The following is a 20,731-nucleotide window of genomic DNA, read 5'->3' on the forward strand; positions in this document are numbered from 1 at the left end:
TTTCAGTGCATGGACCTGGATCCCTGGGATTCAGAAACTGATTTTATTTATTTATTTATGTTTAGTTGTTTTATTTTATGTTCTGTTTGATATAATAGCCCAAATATCCAAAAGTTCTGGGTTGTTAGAGTTCTGCTCATTTAGAATGTTCCCTTCTATTTGAATATCTGCAAAAATTTAACATTTTGTGTGCATGCTTCTGCTTCTCAAAGCATTAAGAAGAGCGATAAAAAACCTTTAACTAGACAAATGCAACTTTTGTTCTATAAAAATGCAATTGCCACACTTTATTTTCTTATGTGACTTGTCTTCCTACTTCCAATAACAATCTAAGATGTTAGAATGCAGATCAGTATTAATTTAATTTCCTTTTGTCCTCTTCATGGAGCCCATTTCTTACTAATTCCCTAAATATTTGTAGCTTGAATTAGACATGGATTTGAAAATAAGCACATAGTCAAAGACTTTAAAGAATGAATTATTGAATTTGAAACAATAGGTAGCAGATTATTTCTCCTCTAATTGGAGCTAGCTTTTTAAAGACAAGGGGATATGACATGGAGCCTTTTAAGAGCATTGGGAAAATCTAGTGAATTCTGACTTCTACCTCTTTTTCCTGAGTGTCCAATACAGCCTTTTTCTTGCAGAATGATTATCTTGGAAAGCCTGTTTTGTTTTCTAGATTAGCACTCTTGCAGTCTTCATATTGTCCATATCAGAGCTTAAAATGTGATCCAAAGATCACGTGCAAGAGCATTACTTGCGGAGTCAGTTAAATATGCACATTACTGTACGGAAGATATGAGCCTTAGGGAGACAGTATCTGGCTCTTGTAGATAAGCATGAGAAGCCTATTCTATAATCTAGTTCAGTCTCTTATCAAATCATAAGTAATGTGAAGTAAGTAATGGATTGGAAATAGGTTTTTTTAGCTGTGTTCTGAAGTCCATAGGTGAGTCTTTACTATTGATAGCAAAGTGATGGTGGCCTGGTTGACTTGCTTTGCTCTCTTGGCATCTACGTGGGCTTCCGGTTTGAGACATATTTAAGTACCATGCAGACACACACCAGCAATATTCATCTTCAGTGATGGGTGGAGGGCACATCAGTGCATGCATGTATGCTTAGTCGTGTCTGACTCTTTGCAACCTCATGGACTGTGGCCTGCAGGCTCCTCTGTCCATGGGATTTTTCAGGCAAGAGTATCAGAGTGGGTTGCCATTTCCTTCTCCAGGGGATCTTCCTGACCCAGGGATCGAAGCCAAGTCTCCTGTGTCTCCTGTATTGCAGGCAAATTCTATATCTACTGAGCCATTTTGGAGGGCACATCAGAATTAGGTTTAATTTTCAGATTTGTCACAATTAGCTGCACAAATTACTTTAACTCCCTGAGTATCATTTCCCTTTGTCATATGGCTATATTAAATTCCTCTCACATTTTGAAGAGTATCTACCACAATATCTGATACCATGGAGATGCACAAAAAAATTATTTACTGTCAGACAGATGCCTTAATACTAGGCTGCCAAAATCCTGAGAAGTCTGTATTCTAAGTAACATGGTACACACTTCTTTTCCACCCAAAAGACCATGGTATTATATGTCAATCATGAGTCAATCACAAGGTATAGGAGATGTTGGGACTAGAAAGATGTCCTTGGACTTCCTAGTGGTCCAGTGGTTAAGAATCTGCCTGCCAATACAGGGAACATGGGATCGATCCCTGGTCCAGAAAGATTCCACATACTGTGGGACAGCTAAGCCTGAGTGCCACAACTAGAGCTCATGTTCCACAAGAGCTCATGTTCCTTGGTCAAGCTCAAGGGCACCTCAATGAGAAGCCCATTCACAGCAACAGAGAATGGCCCCCGATTATAGCAACTAGAGAAAGCCTGTGCAGCAGCGAAGACCTAGTGCAGCCAAAAATAAATAAAATTAAAAAATAGAAAGATGTCCTTACCAAGAGTTGATTTTGAAGAACCTTTCTCCATAAATGTTTAGCAATAAACAGGGTATGGAACCAACTAAATTTTGGAGAATGGCCCATTTTATCCCTTTCTTTATGAAGTGATAATGCCTACTTAGCTAGAAAAAAATAATGATGAATATAAAGCAAGGTAAGATTTTATTTAAATGCACCTTTCCCCACATATAGTTGATCATATAATCTTTTCTGTTTTCAACTACAAAAATTTCCAAGACTTAGTATTCTGAAGAATACATTTTTGCAAATGCTAATATCAAAGTCCATGGAGAAACTCTGCCCAATCTACTTTCTCCCAGTTAAACTCAGACCCTTCCTTAAAAGCTAATTAAAACAGTCATTTGAATCATTTCTGAAAGCCAAATAGTGAAGAGATCACTTTCTTTTTTCCCCTGAGTCATGATCCTGGCATCAATTTCAAGTGATAAAAATCTCAAGAGCTAAACATCAGCCTTCAAATGAGCTCATCACATCAGATGACACCTGGTTATTGTTGAAATCACTACCGATATATAGTCTTGTTTTTTTCTGAACTCCTGCAAGAATGTGAGAGTATCATTTCCAAAACATAACCTGTACTCCTAAGTCTGTGTTAATTGTTCCTTGCTTGACACAAAAGGTCTGAGGCAGAGGCACCCAGGAAAGAAGGCATTATGAGAACAGTCGAGATTAGATTTGTGAAGACAATTAAGCTTAATTCTTTATGGCCGCTGCTTACTCTTAGCTTTGAAATATTTCTTGCTGTTGAATCATTTGGATTCCTGGCAGCACTGCTGGGGAAAAAAAAGGAGAGATATTTATTAAACAAACAAACAAGAACAAAGTAATAAATCTAGCTCTTCTTACTATCTGAATTAAATTGAGAGACTATAAAAGTTTGCGTTTTTGTGTTAAGAGTTTTACAGAAAGTATCTTTAGCTTTTCCTTTCCTGAAAATATGTCTGTGCAGAGTGCTATCAAATTTTAATTGTCCCCAGAGGACAGGTTACAGGTAATTAAATCAACTCTCTCCAGCAAAGAATACCTTAAACACTTTTGAGAGTGCTGGAGTTTTTACCTGACCTTTGAGAAAAGCATTTTGTGACCGACACAGTTTGTGTTTCTGTTAGACGTTTATCTATGGCACGGATGAATTAGCACCTACCTTCATAAAGTCTGAGTTCAGATAAACTTAGACATACTTAGCCACTGGCTTGTCTTCTCATGTTGAGTGATCCTTGGATTGGGGGTTCATTCTATTCTGTGTTAGTTTTATCAGGGGAGCTATATGAATAAAAGTGCATAATTTACTTCACAGTCTTAAGGAATGACTTATATTCAGTATAGAAACTGGGTGGAATAAATATCTTTTTTTTTTTTCAAAATGCAACAACCACCCTTATGCTTGTAAGAAACAGGGATGGCACTAGTGTCATCTCAGAAGCTTTAGCAGGTTCCTCTATATGAGGCTCTCTGAAAGGGCTTAGGATATACATATGGGTTGATTTTTCAAGTTTTCTTCTTTATCCTTTCCTAAAGCACCTGTTTTGCAGTCAACCCTCAGGTGTAAATTCTTATAATGAGAAGTTCTAAACTCTAGAGCACTTTCTTGCCTGTAAATGGTGTCCCACATAGGACTTTGTACACATCAGATTCTCAGAAAATGCTTATTAATTATGTGTTTTAGGGAAATGAGTAGACCATTGAGTTTGAAGTTGGAATCATCTGCTCCATCTTTCCCACTACATTTTTGTAAAGGTAAGTGTATCTGCCTGGATGTCAATTATTTTTTTCTATAAAAGAAAGTGTTGTTGTTTAGTCACTAAGTTGTGCTGACTCCTTTGCAACCCCATGGACTGGAACCCACCAGGCTCCTCTGTCTACGGGATTTCCTGGGCAAGAATAATGGAATGGGTTGGCATCTCCTTCTCCCGGGGATCTTCCCAACCCAGGGATCAAATCTGCATCTCCTGTATTGGCAGGAGGATTCTTTACCACTGAGCCATCAGGGAAGCCCCATAAAAGAAAGTGCATGCTTGCTAAGTCATTTCAGTCGTGTTCGACTCTTTGCGACCTTATGGACTATAGCCCGCCAGGCTCCTCTGTCCATGAGATTCTCCAGGCAACAATATTGAAATGGGCTGTCATGCCCTCCTCCAGAGGATATTACTGACCCAGGGATTGAACCCTCATCTCTTACATCTCCTGCATTGGCAGGCAGGTTCTTTACCACTAGAGCCACTTAGGAAGCACATAAAAGAAAGTATTTTTATTTAAATGTTGATGAACTGTATTAAAATTCCTATGTTCAGTTAAACAAAGACTATTGAAATAGGACTTTTTCTTGAAAATTCACAGATATTTGTTTAGTCATCATATATTTGTTAAGTTTGTTTGATGGGCCAGAAAAAGTAAATGAGATCATTCTTATTTAAAGATGCTCATTGTGGGAATATAATTGTATAATCGGACAGATTATTTTCTGTGCATTAGGCTTCCCTTAAAAGTATGTCATATATTTTTGAAGTTGTTGGGCATCTGGCACCTCTCATGATGCTTCCAGTAATCTTTAAGTATATGTTTGTTTGTTTGTTTTTTTAATTATAAAGGAGTACATGCTGATTGCGGAGAAGGCAATGGCACCCCACTCCAGTACTCTTGCCTGGAAAATCTCATGGACGGAGGAGCCTGGTAGGCTGTAGTCCACGGGGTCGCTAAGAGTCGGACACGACTGAGCGACTTCACTTTCACTTTTCCCTTTCATGCACTGGAGAAGGAAATGGCAATCCACTCCAGTGTTCTTGCCTGGAGAATCCCAGGGACGGCGGAGCCTGGTGGGCTGCCGTCTATGGGGTTGCACAGAGTCGGACACGACTGAAGCGACTTAGCAGTAGCAGCAGCACATGCTGATTGATAGAAATTAAACAAATGAAGAATGACTTGAAAAGGACAACACTAATTCCATGATCCCACTATTCTGAAGACAAGAACTACTGAACTTAGAAAATCCTGTTCTGCCATTCAATTCTATGTTGAATATGCATATATGAATGAGGGTGTTTGGATAATAAGAACTATTAGGGTCTTAGTATCTATATCTGTATCTCTATGTGTTCTGATATTTTCACGTTATTTTCTTATAATGCTAAGTATATTTTAATAGCAAAATTGGATTGTTTACAGACTACTTGACCATACAAATGAACCATGATTTATTTAATTCCATTTTGCATACTTCTTTAACTATTAGTATATTATATGCACTAAATGAACATATTTCTTCACAAAATATTTATAAAACAATTTTCATAGTATACGTAGACATTTAGCTGAAACTTTCTAAAGTACTCTTTGCTTTTTGTTTTTAAACAATAAATCTTTCTTAAGCGATTATTTTCTTTCTCTAACTCTCTTTTCAGTGTAACAGTTCCCATATTTTGTGTCTCAGAAATTAATCCTACTTTACCTATTGAAACCTTTGGGCAAGGAAGAGTTGATCCAATCCATTTTGCCACTACATAGGTCTTGGATTCCGTGTTTTCATTCTCGTTATTATTTGCCAAGATACAATCAGAATACTAATTTTCTGCATTAGGTAAACAGGGTATTTTTTGTATAGACCTAGATATCAGTATATTTCAGTGAAAATCAATATATTTCTCACAACTGGAATCACTCTCTGAGGATGTGGAGACAAACACATTGAAAAATAATTTCAAAGTAGGCTAAAATTTGTCTTTTGATAGAAGCACCACAGGATAGAATAGAATAGGAATATAATCATAAGATTATATAGAATTTCTGGTGTGCTCTCCTTCTGTGCCTTTGTCTTTCTTAGTTCTTCTTATAATTACATGTACAACAACAATGCAGTATGTAGACACTGTCCACCTACATCCTGTTCGTTACTGTCGTATTGTAGTAAGTTTTCGTTTCTTATTGGATGTACCAAGAGAGATGAGAAGCAGAGATAGGTGTGTGGCACAAGCAGTAGGTCATGAGATGCTTTAGATTACTTTCAGAAATCAGCTCACCCAAAGCAATGACATGAGACCTTTTTGTAAATTTCCTTCCTCTTACCCCATCTAAAATAGTCCATATCTGAGAAATTGTCAGCCATTGGGACAGGGCCAAATATCCTCCAAAGTCCCATAAACTTAAAAATATGTTTTCCTTTTTTGTTTCTGCAAAATGCAACATTCTAGCTCTGATATGTTTCATATTTTAGTTAGTGGAAATTCATTCTGAGATTTTCAAGGAGCAGATGAATTAATAACCAATATTCCTACTTTGGTCCATGTGAGCAAAGTGGCATGCCTGCAGTAATATAAAAGTGAGTGTCATGCTTCTGTAAACCCATTTCTACTTATAAATCTCTTTCAAGCTAATATCTAGAATGATATTTTTAATATCTTAGTCATTGGCATAACCATCCACGAAGCTTTCCATTCTAATGGATACTATTCATTTTGGTGGTAGGGAAGGGCAAGAAACAGCTAAGGGAAACACAGTTCCCACTTGTTCCATGGAACTAATCCTATCTCAGATGAAAACATTAAAAAAATCTTTTTTAACTATCCCACTGGTAGCTGCCCCCACTGTGACTTGGTTACCGTGAAAGTCTGTGATATGTCTCTAGCCCAGCTTGTGTGTCCAACACATGCCTTTGATTGGATTCAACTAATTGGGATCATGTGCATTACACAACAAAAACCAACATTAATGCAGGCTTTATTTGGATAACAATAATCAAGACAAAAGAGTAGTGGTAGCAAAGCAATCACTACTTATTGATGCTAACTATGTGTCAGGCATTCTTGTGAATACATTAAATATAATTTTACTTTATCGCCACATCAACATCATATGATGGGCTCTGTCATGTTCCATTTTCAAATTAGGAAATCAAGCCTAAAGAGGCAGTGTATTGTCTAAATTCAACAGCAGATTTATCCTTCAAATCCAAGATTCTTGAATTCTAAAGAGTGATTTTCTTCCTGTATTCCAAGAGTGTGTGTGTGTGTGTGCATATGTTTGTCTTTAGTTCATATTTCTATAGTGTCCTATTGGTTTCTTCATAGGCACCCCAGTAGATAGCATAATGCCATTATCAAATGTATCTACATATTATTTATAAATGTTAGTATATAGCACCAAAGAACTGATGCTTTCAAACTGTGGTACTGGAGAAGACTCTTGAGAGTCCCTTGAACAGCAAGAACAAAATAGTCAAGCCTAAAGGAAATCAACCCTGAATATTCGTTAGAAGGACTGAAGCTGAAGCTTCAATACCTTGGGCACTTGATACGAAGGGCTGACTCATTGAAAAAGACCCTGATGCTGGGAAAGATTGAAGGCAGGAGGAGAAGGGGATACAGAGGATGAGATGGTTGGATGGCATCACTGACTCAATGAACTTGAGTTTGAGCAAACTCTGTGGGGTGGTGAAGGACAGGGAAGCCTGGTGTGCTGTAGTCCATGGGTTTGCAAAGAGTCAGACATGACTTACCAACTGAACAACAACAACAACAATAGTAGCTTTGCATTTCCTCCAAGAAGAAAAAAAAAATTAAATGTATGAAATACCATAGTCACTTTCTTTTTTCTGACTAACAGACAATCAGTTGCTTTTTTTTCCTGCAAAAATGATTTCTTATCATCAAGCTCCTTAAGTTCCTGCTGATGGAATTAATCATTTCTATATTTCCTTTTAGTGCTTCAGTCTGGAGAGTCCAAAGTCATGAGGCCTCTGAGTTAATAAAACAGCATTGTATCTTAAATTACTCCTCATTTCCCCCAATGTGTAATGGAAATTGTTATATTACTTCATACTGAACTATTTTGTTGACAAAATCCTCCAACAGCAGTAATTGACTAGACATCTGTACATGAGATTTAGTACAGGTATTAAAAAAAACCTTATCATACATCCTTTTATTAGAAGTTTATCAAGAATAGGCTCATTCATAGACAATTTTCTCTTCTCCATCCAATCTTTACTTCCAAAATGGAGAAGCAGAATCTTGATTCAGTGATGAAAATTTTCTTTGCTTAAAATCCATATTATATTTGAATGGGACTTAGTTTACATGTAATATTGAATTCAAATTTGAGCAGTGGCATCATTTTGGGGAGAAATAACTCAGAGCGCTTTCACAGCTCAAATTTTAATTGTATATCTAATTTGCCCAGATAAGAGCTCAAAATCAGAGTCTTGTGCAGAAATGATAGAAACTGTCATTAAAATTGTTGAAAGTAGAAAAGTCAAGTAAAAAGTTAAAGACGATTTTTTCCCATTTTTTCTTTCTTTTTAAAGAGTCCTCAAATTTTTTGAACCATTATTTTTTCAAAAATAAAAAAAATGTCAAAATCATTCTCTTTGTTCCCTTAGTTGTATGATAAGAAATGACTTGACAATAGTTCACCAGAAATAATTCCAAATGCTTTGAAATCCTTCCTTTGGGGAGAAATTTATGTTCTGTGCAGTATGAACAAAATGAAGTTCTTTATCATAATTACCACAATGAGACCCAGAGCATCCAGTGCTACCTACCTCTCCTTAGCACTTACACAAAAAGCATCCTAAGTGTCATCTAACCCTGGTACCCCAGGGAAGACAGGTTCATGGAGAATTACTCTGCCACTAATATTCAGGATAACAACTGCCCTCATCTCAGAGCCATGACTGTAACTCAGCTTTCAAGGATGTGAATCTTCTATAACTATAAACTCCTGATTCTAGAGCTAAACTCCCATATTTCGTGGTAGGAGATCTCATCCTGCAATTCCATCTACTTACTGAAGATCACAAAATTATGCCTCAAAATATCTTGAAATATCCATAAATAAAAATCACAATTGTTCCCTTCTTTTATTCCACTACTCACTTTTAGTTCTTTCATTGCCTACTTTTCTTTTCTTTTCTTGGTGATGGGGTGATGGTGGTTGGATGTTGATTCTAGCTTATGTCTCAGCATCTGTTATCTGCTAATTTCACAAACTGGAAAACTGAAATTCACCCTTAATTCCTCCCTCTGCTTAAACATCAATAACAATAAAGGACCATGTCTTCCACTCTAGAGATGCCTAAATATCTATCAAAACTTTGCCCAACTTTCATAATCACAGAAAGTACATTAGATTACAGTTCTTCCCCTCTGTCAAGGACTGTTGCCATCCATCCTAACTGCCTATCCTCTTTTCAGTCCTGACCCTTTCAATTGGATTGATCTTCACACTCTTGTCAAAATGGTCAACCTGGACTGAAGATAAAAAGATCCTCTGCTTTAATCAATTTAATGGCCTCTCCTCATTTCTGATCATTTGTCTTCTAACAGTTCCTGAGTATGGAGTATTGAGATATTTCAATTCTTAAAGTTGCATATATTTAGTGAACATACAATAACTTCCTCCCTGATAAGACTGGCACCAAAACTGCTTCCCCTTGATTTACCTAAGGCAGCCCTTTCTGAGCCTCTTCTAACCATCTTCTGAGTCAAAACTTGCTTAAAAAAGCTGCTGAAGCTGTTTATTATGACTTTAGTTCAACTTTACACTCATAATTTCTTTTTCTAACTCTTTAGTTCTTATATTGTGCTCTCTTCTTAGTCTTCCCTGGTTATTGTCCTAAATAAATTTTCCAATTTTTGTTTTACTATAGATCTATAAATTAAACAAAATATGTATATGTAATATATATATATAAACTCACTTGAACAAAAGAACATTATATATGTGTGTGTGTGTGTGTGTGTGTGTGTGTGTGTGTGTAAAATACCCCAAGGAAAATAATACTTATAGAAAAAAATTGATGTGAGAAATGTTTTTGACTACCTCCTCAAACCTTTCATATAGAATAAGTCTCTTGTCTCTCTCTCTCTCTGAGTCTCTTTTCTTTCTCTCTCCCTTTTAATTAGTACATTCTGTAACCTTTACTATCAAGAAAGTTTCCAATGCCATCTGTAAGGAAATGACTTTCCATCTTTGTTTCAGTATTCAAGTTTGGAAACTCAAATCAGAAATACAGAGCATCCTTTCCCAGATGCTGAAAATAATGCTTTCCTCTCTCACCTCTCTTAAATGTATCTCTCTTACACCATTCATAACAGTCTAGTGGACTCTGAAATTCTTATATATTCTTGGTGTAAGAAGTTTTTTGCTTCAGTTAAGATGGAGTACACACACTAAGCTACTCTTGTTCACTGATTATTAGTAAAAATCAAGGAAGCAGCTACTAGAGGATGGTATAGAATAAGTGAGAGCAGGCAGATAAGAGTAGGGAAATCAAAACAAAAAAATGGCCATAGGGTAATAAATTGCCTGCTTGTTTTTGCTCTTTTTGTTGTTATGTTTTATTCCGTGTTTTTGTTGTTACATTAGGCTCATTTCTCTTTTTCTCCTGTATCTCCTTGATTAGACCCTGACAGCTCCAGGATCTGCAAAGGGATATAGACAGAAAAATCATAAGAAAGAACATTTTCCTGGTGGCTCAGAGGGTAAAGAATCTGCCTGCAACGCAGGAGACCTGGGTTTGAACCCTCGGTTGGGAAGATCCCCTGTAGAAGGGAATGGCTACCCACTCGACTATTTTTGCCTGGAGAATCCCATGGACAGAGGAGCCTGGTGTGCTACAGTCCATGGGGTCACAAAGAGTCAGACACAACTGAACGACTAAACTTTCACACTTTTCTCAACAAAGGAGTAAGATGTTGCTGGAGGTAGAAGAATAAAGTTCTTTTGATTTATCAAGCACCATCCTAGGCAAACCCTAGTTAAACCTTATGGTGAAGATGACAGAGGCTGCAGGACGGGAGATGGTGGTGGCAGCAGGAACTGTTCCACACTCTTTCCGCTTTCCTCTGCTGTTTTCCTTCAACACTGACCTAGTCACGGAAATTTGCCATTGAGTGGGGATACTAAATCCTCAGGTTTTTAACCAGAGAAGCAGGAAGGAAGCCACTGAGAATTCAGGAGTATGGAGAAGATTTCAGACAAGTGGGCAAAAGAAGATTGCAGACAGGTGGACAAAAGAGAAATCTTGGGCTCTTCCATGACTACTGTAAGTAGAACTGATTAGAATCAACAACACAAAATTTCTGAAGACTGAACAAGTGTGTAGATCACTGCCAGACCACAGAGTGAAACTTGGATATTTCACATACTGGACCAACCAAAATTGGTCAGCCAAGGATAGAAAAGTAAAGTGTCATTGGAATAACAAATTCAAGGCAAGTAAATCAGTACTTGTGGTCTGAATCCAACCAATTTGATTGGTTGCATTAAAATTTTCTTTAAAAGACTTTACAGGACCCTAAATCTCATAATTATTTGCTTGGGCTAGAAAATCACTGCAGATGGTGATTGCAGCCATGAAATTAATTAAAAGATGCTTGCCCCTTGGTGTGATCACGATGGTGTGATCACTCACCTAGAGCCACACATCCTGGAATGTGAAGTCAAGTGAGCCTTAGGAAGCATCACTACAAACAAAGCTAGTGGAGGTGATGGAATTCCAGTTGAGCTATTTCAAATCCTGAAAGATAACGCTGTGAAAATGCTACACTCAATATGCCAGCAAATCTGGAAAATTCAGCAGTGGCCACAGGACTGGAAAAGGTCAGTTTTCATTCCAATCCCAGAGAAAGGCAATGCCAAAGAATGCTCAAACTACTGCACAATAGCACTCATCTCACATGCTAGTAAAGTAATGCTTAAAATTCTCCAAGCCAGGCTTCAGCAACACATGAACTGTGAACTTCCAGATGTGCAAGCTGGTTTTAGAAAAGGCAGAGGAACCAGAGATCAAATTGCCAACATCCGATGGATCATCAAAAAAGCAAAAGAGTTCCAGAAAAACATCTATTTCTGCTTTATTGACTATGCCAAAGCCTTTGACTGTGTGGATCACAATAAACTGTGGAAAATTCTGAAAGAGATGGAAATACCAGACCACCTGACCTGCCTTTTGAGAAACCTGTATGCAGGTCAGGAAGCAACAGTTAGAACTGGACATGGAACAACAGACTGGTTCCAAATAGGAAAAGGAGTACGTCAAGGCTGTATGTCGTCACCCTGCTTATTTAACTTATATGCAGAGTACATCATGAGAAACGCTGGGCTGGAGGAAGCACAAGCTGGAATCAAGATTGCCGGGAGAAATATCAATAACCTCAGATATGCAGATGACACCACCCTTAGAGCAGGAAGTGGAAATTTTAGAACTGAAAAACACAATAATGCAAATGTTTAAATCAACAAAAGGACACAGCAATAGAGATGACATACTAAAGGGTCAGTGGAATTGAAGGTAGACCTATAGAAAACTGGTGATTGCAGCCAGGAAATTAAAAGAGAATTATTCCTTGCAAGGAAGGTTATGACCAACCTATACAGCATATTTAAAAGAAGAGACATTACTTTGCCAACAAAGCTCCATCTAGTCAAGGCTATGGTTTTTCCAGTGGTCATGTATGGATGTGAGAGTAGGACAGTGAGGAAAGCTGAGCGCCAAAGAATTGATGCTTTTGAACTGTGGTGTTGGGGAAGACTCTTGAGAGTCCCTTGGACTGCAAGGAGATCCAACCAGTCCATCCTAAAGGAGATCAGTCCTGGGTGTTCATTGGAAGGACTGATGTTGAAGCTGAAACTCCAATACTTTGGCCACCTCATGCGAAGAGTTGACTCATTGGAAAAGACCCTAATGCTGGGAAGGATTGTGGGCAGGAGGAGAAGGGGACGACAGAGGATGAGATGGTTGGATGGCATCACCGAGTCGATGGACATGGGTTTGGGTAAACTCTGGGAGTTGGTGATGGACAGGGAGGCCTGGCATGCTGTGATCCATGGGCCGCAAAGAGTCGGACACGACTGAGCGACTGAACTGAACTCAATTCTGGTTTCCTTGGTGTGTATGCCCAGTAGTGGGATTGCTGGGTCATATGGCAGTTCCATTTCCAGTTTTTTAAGGAATCTCCACACTGTTCTCCATAGTGGCTGTACTAGTTTGCATTCCCACCAAAAGTGTAAGAGGGTTCCCTTTTCTCCACACCCTCTCCAGCATTTACTGTTTGTAGACTTTTGGGTAGCAGCCATTCTGACCAATGTGAGAATGCAGATGACGTGATCCTCTACATAGAAAACCCTAAAGACTCCACCAGAAAATTAATAGAGCTAATCAATGAATACAGTAAAGTTGCAGGATTTAAATTAGCACACAGAAATCCCTTGCATTCCTATACACTAACATTGTATAGTTACCTCATTGTCGTTTTGATTTGCATTTCTCTAATAATGAGTGATGTTGAGCATCTTTTCATGTGTTTGTTAGCCATCTGTATGTCTTCTTTGGAGAAATGTCTGTTTAGTTCTTTGGCCCATTTTTTGATTGGGTCGTTTATTTTTCTGGAAATGAGCTGCATGAGCTGCTTGTATATTTTTGAGATTAATTCTTCGTCAGTTGCTTCATTTGCTATTATTTTCTCCCACCCTGGAGGCTGTCTTTTCACCTTGCTTATAGTTTCCTTCGTTGTTCAAAAGCTGTTACATTTAATTAGGTTCTATTTGTTTATTTTTGCTTTTATTTCCATTACTCTGTAAGGTGGATCATAGAGGATCCTGCTGTGATTTATGTCGGAGAGTGTTTTGCCTATATTTTCCTCTAGGAGTTTATAGTTTCTGGTCTTACATTTAGATCTTTAATCCATTTTGAGTTTATTTTTGTGTATAGTGTTAGAAAGTGTTCTATTTTCATTCTTTTACAAGTGATTGACCAGTTTTCCCAGCACCACTTGTTAAAGAGATTGTCTTTTCTCCATTGTATATTCTTGCCTGCTTTGTCAAAGATAATGTGTCCATAGGTGCGTGGATTTATCTCCGGGCTTTCTAGCTTGTTCCATTGATCTATATTTCTGTTTTGTACCAGTATCATACTGTCTTGATGACTGTGGCTTTGTAGTATAGCCTGAAGTCAGGCAGGTTGATTCCTCCAGTTCCATTCTTCTTTCTCAAGATTGCTTTGGCTATTTGAGGTTTTTTGTATTTCCATACAAATTGTGAAATGATTTGTTCTAGTTCTGTGAAAAATACTGTTGGTAGCTTGATAGGGATTGCATTGAATCTATAGATTGCTTTGGGTAGTATACTCATTTTCACTATATTGATTCTTCCGATCCATGAACATGGTATATTTCTCCATCTATTTGTGTTCTCTTTGATTTCTTTCACTGGTGTCTTATAGTTTTCTATATATAGGTCTTTTGTTTCTTTAGGTAGATTTATTCCTAAGTATTTTATTCTTTTCATTGCAATGGTGAATTGAATTGTTTCCTTAATTTCTCTTTCTGTTTTCTCATTGATAGTGTATAGGAATGCAAGGGATTTCTGTGTGCTAATTTTAAATCCTGCAACTTTACTATATTCATTGATTAGCTCTAGAAATTTTCTGGTGGAGTTTTTAGGGTTTTCTATGTAGAGGATCATGTCATCTGCAAACAGTGAGAGTTTTACTTCTTCTTTACCAACCTGGATTCCCTTTATTTCTTTTTCTTCTCTCATTGCTGTGGCTAAAACTTCAAAAATTATGTTGAATAGTAGTGGTAAGAGTGGGCACCCTTGTCTTGTTCCTGACTTTAGGAGAAAGGCTTTCAATTTTTCACCATTTAGGATAATGTTTGCTGGGAGTTTGTCATATATGGCTTTTATTATGTTGAGGTATATTCCTTCTGTTCCTGCTTTCTTGAGGGTTTTTATCATAAATGGATGTTGAATTTTGTCAAAGGCTTTTTCTGCATCTATTGAGATAATCATATGGTTTTTATCTTTCAATTTGTTAATGTGGTGTATCCCATTGATTGATTTGTGGATATTAAAGAATCCTTGCATCCCTGGGATAAAGCCCACTTGGTCATGATATATGATCTTTTTAATATGTTGTTGGATTCTGTTTGCTAGGATTTTGTTAAGGATTTTTGCATCTATGTTCATCAGTGATATTGGCCTGTAGTTTTCTTTTTTTGTGGCATCTTTGTCAGGTTTTGGTATTAGAGTGATGGTGGCCTCATAGAATGAGTTTGGAAGTTTACCTTCCTCTGCAATTTTCTGGAAGAGTTTGAGAAGGACAGGTGTTAGCTCTTCTCTAAATTTTTGGTAGAATTCAGCTGTGAAGCCGTCTGGCCCTGGGCCTTTGTTTGCTGGAAGATTTCTGATTACAGTTTCAATTTCCGTGCTTGTGATGGGTCTGTTAAGATTTTCTGTTTCTTCCTGGTTCAGTTTTGGAAAGTTGTGTTTTTCTAAGAATTTGTCCATTTCTTCCAAGTTGTCCATTTTATTGGCATATATAGTTGCTGATAGTAGTCTCTTATGATCCTTTGTATTTCTGTATTGTCTGTTGTGTTTTCTCCATTTTCACTTCTTAATTTGTTGATTTGATTCTTTTCCCTTTTTTTCTTGATGAGTCTGGCTAATGGTTTGTCTATTTTATTTATCTTCTCAAAGAATCAGCTTTTGGCTTTGTTGATTTTTGCTATCATCTCTTTTGTTTCTTTTGCATTTATTTCTGCCCTAATTTTTAAGATTTATTCCCTTCTACTAACTCTGAGGTTCTTCATTTCTTCCTTTTCTAGTTGCTTTACATGTAGAGTTAGGTTATTTATTTGACTTTTTTTTCTTGATAGATCAACTAAACAGAAAATTAGCAAGGAAACACACAAACTTTAAGTGATACAATGGACCAGTTAGACCTGATTGATATCTATAGGACATTTCACCCCCAAATAATGAATTTCACCTTTTTCTCAAGTGCACAAAGAACCTTCTCCAGGATAGATCACATCCTGGGCCATAAATCTAGCCTTGGTAAATTCAAAAAAATTTAAATCATTCCAAGCATCTTTTCTGATCACAATGCAGTAAGATTAGATGTCAACTACAGGAAAAAACTATAAAAATTTCCAACATATGGAGGCTAAACAACATGCTTCTGAATAACTAACAAATTACAGAAGAAATCAAAAAAGAAATTAAAATCTGCATGGAAACGAGTGAAAATGAAAACACAACAATCCCAAATTTTGGGACTCAGTAAAAGCTGTGTCATGTGGAAGGTTCATAGCAATACAAGCTTACCTCAAGAAACAAGAAAAAAGTCAAATAAATAACCTATGTATGACTATTGAAAGCAAAAATTATTACATTGTCTATTTTTTCAAATTATGTATATAAAATGCATATGACAACTACCACATAACTTAGGGATACCTATGGGATATTTTACTTTGACTTTGCAAAGAACCAGTTTTATATTAATATTTTATTGCATAGTTCAAAAAGAGCATTCTTGGATAGGAAGAGTCAACATAGTTTGCTGCTGCTGCCAAGTCGCTTCAGTCATGTCTGACTCTGTGCAACCCCAAAGACGGCAGCCTACCAGGTGCCCCCGTCCCTGGGATTCTCCAGGCAAGAACACTGGAGTGGGTTGCCATTTCCTTCTCCAATGCATAAAAGTGAAAAGCGAAGTCGCTCAGTAGCTCAGTTGAGTTCAATTCTGTGTGACCCCATAGACAGCAGCCCACCAGGCTCCTCTGTCCATGGGATTTTCCAGGCAAGAGTACTGGAGTGGGTTGCCATATAGTTTAGATGCCAATTATTCACAATCTGATCTTTAGATTTAATGTAATCTCCATGAAAACCTCAGAAGATATTTTATAACTATAAAAAGCTGTTTCTGAAATTTATGGGAAAGAGACGTCAACTCAAAGAGCCATAATGATTTTGAGAAAGAACAACAAACTTAAAATATTGAGACTTCATGATTTTAAGACTCACAAAAACTGCATTAGTCAAGGTTATGTGGTGTAGACACATTGAACAATGGAACAGAATAAATAGTACAGAAATGGAAACAAATATAGTCAATTAATTTTTGAAAATATTGTAAATGCAATTCAAAAAAAAGGACTTTAAATTTTATACTATAGATAAAATTTAAGTGGATCATAGATTTATTTAAGTGTAAAACACAAACCTATTCAAAAATTTAAAAAGAAAACATTGGAAAAATTTTTATGAACTTGAGTTAGGCAAAGTATCCTTATTTATGAGACTAAAACAATGATTAATAAAAATTATTAATTGAGCTGTATCAAAATTAAAAACTTTTGCTAGGAAAGAAAGATCCGGTTATCGATGTGAAAAAGCTTGACTGGAAGACAGCCCAGCGGTTAAATGAAGCACACACCTCCCATACCATCCAGCAATCCCACTCATGCATTTATCCTAGAGAAATGCCTATATGTTTATATAAGAATCTGTATATGGATAGCTCTAGCAGTACTATATGTAGTCACCCAAAGGTGGGCATAACCTAAATTTTCTTTAATATTTAAATAAAAAATAAATTTTGGTATAATGGAATGCTGTCCAGCATTTAAAAAGAAACTATTGATAAACACAATACAACTGAATCTCAAAAGCACTATTCTAAGTGGAAGAAACCACTTCCACTGTTACATATTACCTGATTCTAAGTATATCACATTCTGGAAAAGACAAAATTACAGAGATGGAGAATAGGTTTCTGACTGACTGCCATAGAGCAGCACAAGACAAATTTTGGGGGTTGTGGAATTATTCTGTATCCTGTTTGTAGTGATGGTTACACAAATTTAAACATATATTAAATTCATAGAGTTACATACAAAAGTGTGACTTTTTGCCATATATAAATTATATATTTATGTATATTTATATTTTTTATTTCAGGAAAGACCATGTGTAAATATGTATATGTATGTGTACATATACACACATAGAGTCCAATTAAAAAAAAAAGTAGAGAAACTTGTTGATATCACTTACCCAGTTGTTCATTTATTTATGAATTTATTCATCCATGCCTCCATTCAACCAATATTTCTTGGGCCCCAACTTTATCACAGATAAAAAGACTTTAAACCTCCCACATTCTCCTTTACCCTTTTCTTCCTCAAGGATTAAAGCGGTTGAAAAAGAGAAATTCCACCTATAAAAGAAAAGGAGTGTTGCTTAAATTAAGCTGAGGCTACTATTTCTATCAACGAATTGAAGGATAAAAAAACACAGGGACAAATAATTATTTTCTTCTTCTCTCCTCTCTCCATCCCTCCTTTTCTCTCTATCTCTCTCTTCTCTTTTCCCCCAGCGTTATTGGGTCCAGAGGCTTCCTGACTGAGAAAACCTGCATATTGAACACAGAGCACTACAGCCCTATGCTTTAGAGACAAATTGTTTTTCTCTGTGTTTCATAAAATTTTTTCTTATTTGTGTCAGTCATTTCTAACATCTGTATGGTAAGATGTTGAAGTTTGGATTGTGGTGTGGGGAGGTGTGAGTGGATTACTCATATTCTACAATTGTTCACTGGAAAGAAGTACTCACTTCTGTTGTAACTGTCCTTTAAAATGATTAAAATATACTGATATTATTCCCTATGCACATATTACTCTAGCAAGGTAAGAATAATTGAGGTGCCAAATAAAAATGAAAAATTCTTAGATCTTCTAGAAGAATAACATTTTAGCACATTTTCTTCCTATTTATGAATATGTATATCCCCCCTTGAATGTAGTAACAGACACAAACTTTTCCTAGATACAAATGACTTTTATAATAAAAAATTTAATTTGTTTATTAGAGAATCATTATGTAATGAAATCCTAAATTCAATAGATAATTTATTCTATTCTTGAAGTAGGGTACAGAGGAGGCTAGTTCAAAAACAGTCTGGGCAATCTTCTCCATGAGTTTCCTCATGGAACAAGGATTCTTCTGACTTTATTTTTACCATTTGCTTGAATGCTATTTCCAATATGAACTCATAATTCAGTACAACTGGTACTAATCTTGCCATCATGTTCACATGATGTTCACAATCCAAAAAAGAGGAAGAAAATTATAATTAAATGGGCCAAGGTGAGTAGTAACTGTCTTTTAAGTTATAGTTATAGAAACCTGCTACGGGGCATTTTTGCTTGTATCTCCCTTATTGGAAATTATTGATGTAGTATCATCCAGCTGCAAATGGGTCTTTATTTTTAGCAGCTCTGGTCCCATGTAAAAACGGTGGTCACAGTGCAATAAACCAGTAGACCAAATGTTGGGGTGACTGATTCCCTCTTACACTTGTCATATGATATTGTCTGTGATTTCCCTTTCAAATATCCGTCTTTTTTTTTTTTTTTTTTTTTTTAGCTAATAGTGGAATTGCTATTCTTGGTTAATTAGTGAATAATCATCATGTGTTTTGACATTGTAGATATTATTAGTTGAAACTGATGATATTCAATGAGAACAAATTATTTTGTTGGGAAAGGGAATGGTCTACAAATGAAACATAGAAATGGTCAATCATGATTTGCCATTTTAAGTTCTATTTATGCACACACATATACAAACACATACATATCTTACAACTTCATATGGAAGTTTGTACCAATGATATAACATGATATACTACTAAAATATTATCAAAGATATAAAAGTAGTAGAATCATAATGGCATCTTTCTTGATTTTGGGAATAGAAAGAATAATGTATTTCAGGAAAGATTAGAAATAGTCCTCTTTATTCCATATATTTATTAAGATGAATATCTACATTTACTTGCAACTTAACTTCATAGTTCAGAAGATGAAAAACATTCAAAGTCAGTGAAGCAACTCAACAAAGTAGGCTGAAAAGATCAAATTCCAAAAGTTGTCCATGTCTTGCAAGCACCATTTAGACTGAAAAATACCCAAGTATTCATAACTTCACATTCTAAAATTACAGTGGATGTTTATTTAAGTGGCAGTAATAAAATATTCTCCAGGAAAACTTTTATTGTGTCTGGAATAACTGACTTAAAATAACAGATCTAAATATATTGAGTTCTATTTCCTTACTGAATTATAGAGTGATTAGGTAAGAGGACTCTTCTATTTCTCCAAAACTTGATTTTTCCGTTGAAGATAATAAATATTCAACCATTCATTAATCCATTCCACAAATATTTACTGAGTACCACTTATGTGTTAGGAAATGTGCTGGACATTTTGAATGATTCTTCTTAAGGAGAATGGTAAATTAATGAAGAGTCTAGTAACAGTCATAATACTAAGATTTTAGTTTTGAATAGATCCTCTATTTGCTCTGTATTCTCAAAATGTAAGCTTCAATTCTCCGTTCATCTTTTCTGCTTACTGGAATAGAAGGGCAACCCAGAAAGATACATTTGATTCATGTGAATGCTAAAATTCTGTTGTTAGAATAACATATGTTAAATTGTTAAATTCCTATATTTTTCTTGGGCCAATATTTTAATGTACATATTTCTTCTTTTGCCTTTCTTTGGGATTGGAATGAAAACTCACCTTTTCCAGTCCTGTGGCCACTAATGAGTCTTCCAAATTTGCTGGCATATTGAGTGCAGCAATTTTTTAATTATTATTTATTTTAGTTGGAGGTTAATTACTTTACAATATTGTAGTAGTTTTGCCATACATTGACATGAATCCGCCACGGGTGTATATGTGTTCCCCATCCTGAGCCCCCCTCCCACTTTTCTCCCCATCCCATCCCTCTGGGTCATCCCAGTGCACTAGCCCCGAGCACCCTGTCTCATGCATAGAACCTGGACTGGCGATTCATTTCACATGTGATAATATACATGTTTCAATGCCATTGTCCTAAGTCATCCCACCCTTGCCCTCTCCCACAATGTCCAAAAGACTGTTCTATACATCTGTGTCCCTTTT

At 36.3% G+C, this 20,731-nt stretch overlaps 1 protein-coding gene across 5 annotated transcripts in view; it reads right to left on the reverse strand.

Annotated features, from left to right (window-relative positions):
• The window catches only part of LOC145514261 (uncharacterized), a 261,315-nt gene that overhangs the window by 118,920 nt on the left and 121,664 nt on the right, over positions 1-20,731 (reverse strand). For 3 of the 5 annotated variants that reach the window (XR_014059999.1, XR_014059998.1, XR_014059997.1), the window contains exons 7-8: positions 17,817-17,979; positions 2,112-2,758 (exon numbers count right to left, since the gene is read on the reverse strand). The gene's annotated coding sequence lies outside the window, so the exon portion shown is untranslated. Of the gene's footprint in view, positions 1-2,111; positions 2,759-17,816; positions 17,980-20,731 lie in introns of those variants that run through there. The other 2 variants (XR_014059995.1, XR_014059996.1) reach the window with 2 other exon arrangements.

The sequence above is a fragment of the Giraffa tippelskirchi genome, chromosome 7 (genome assembly GCF_054371585.1).
Source record: "Giraffa tippelskirchi isolate mGirTip1 chromosome 7, T2T-mGirTip1v1.2.pri, whole genome shotgun sequence".
NCBI classification, from domain to species: domain Eukaryota; kingdom Metazoa; phylum Chordata; class Mammalia; order Artiodactyla; family Giraffidae; genus Giraffa; species Giraffa tippelskirchi.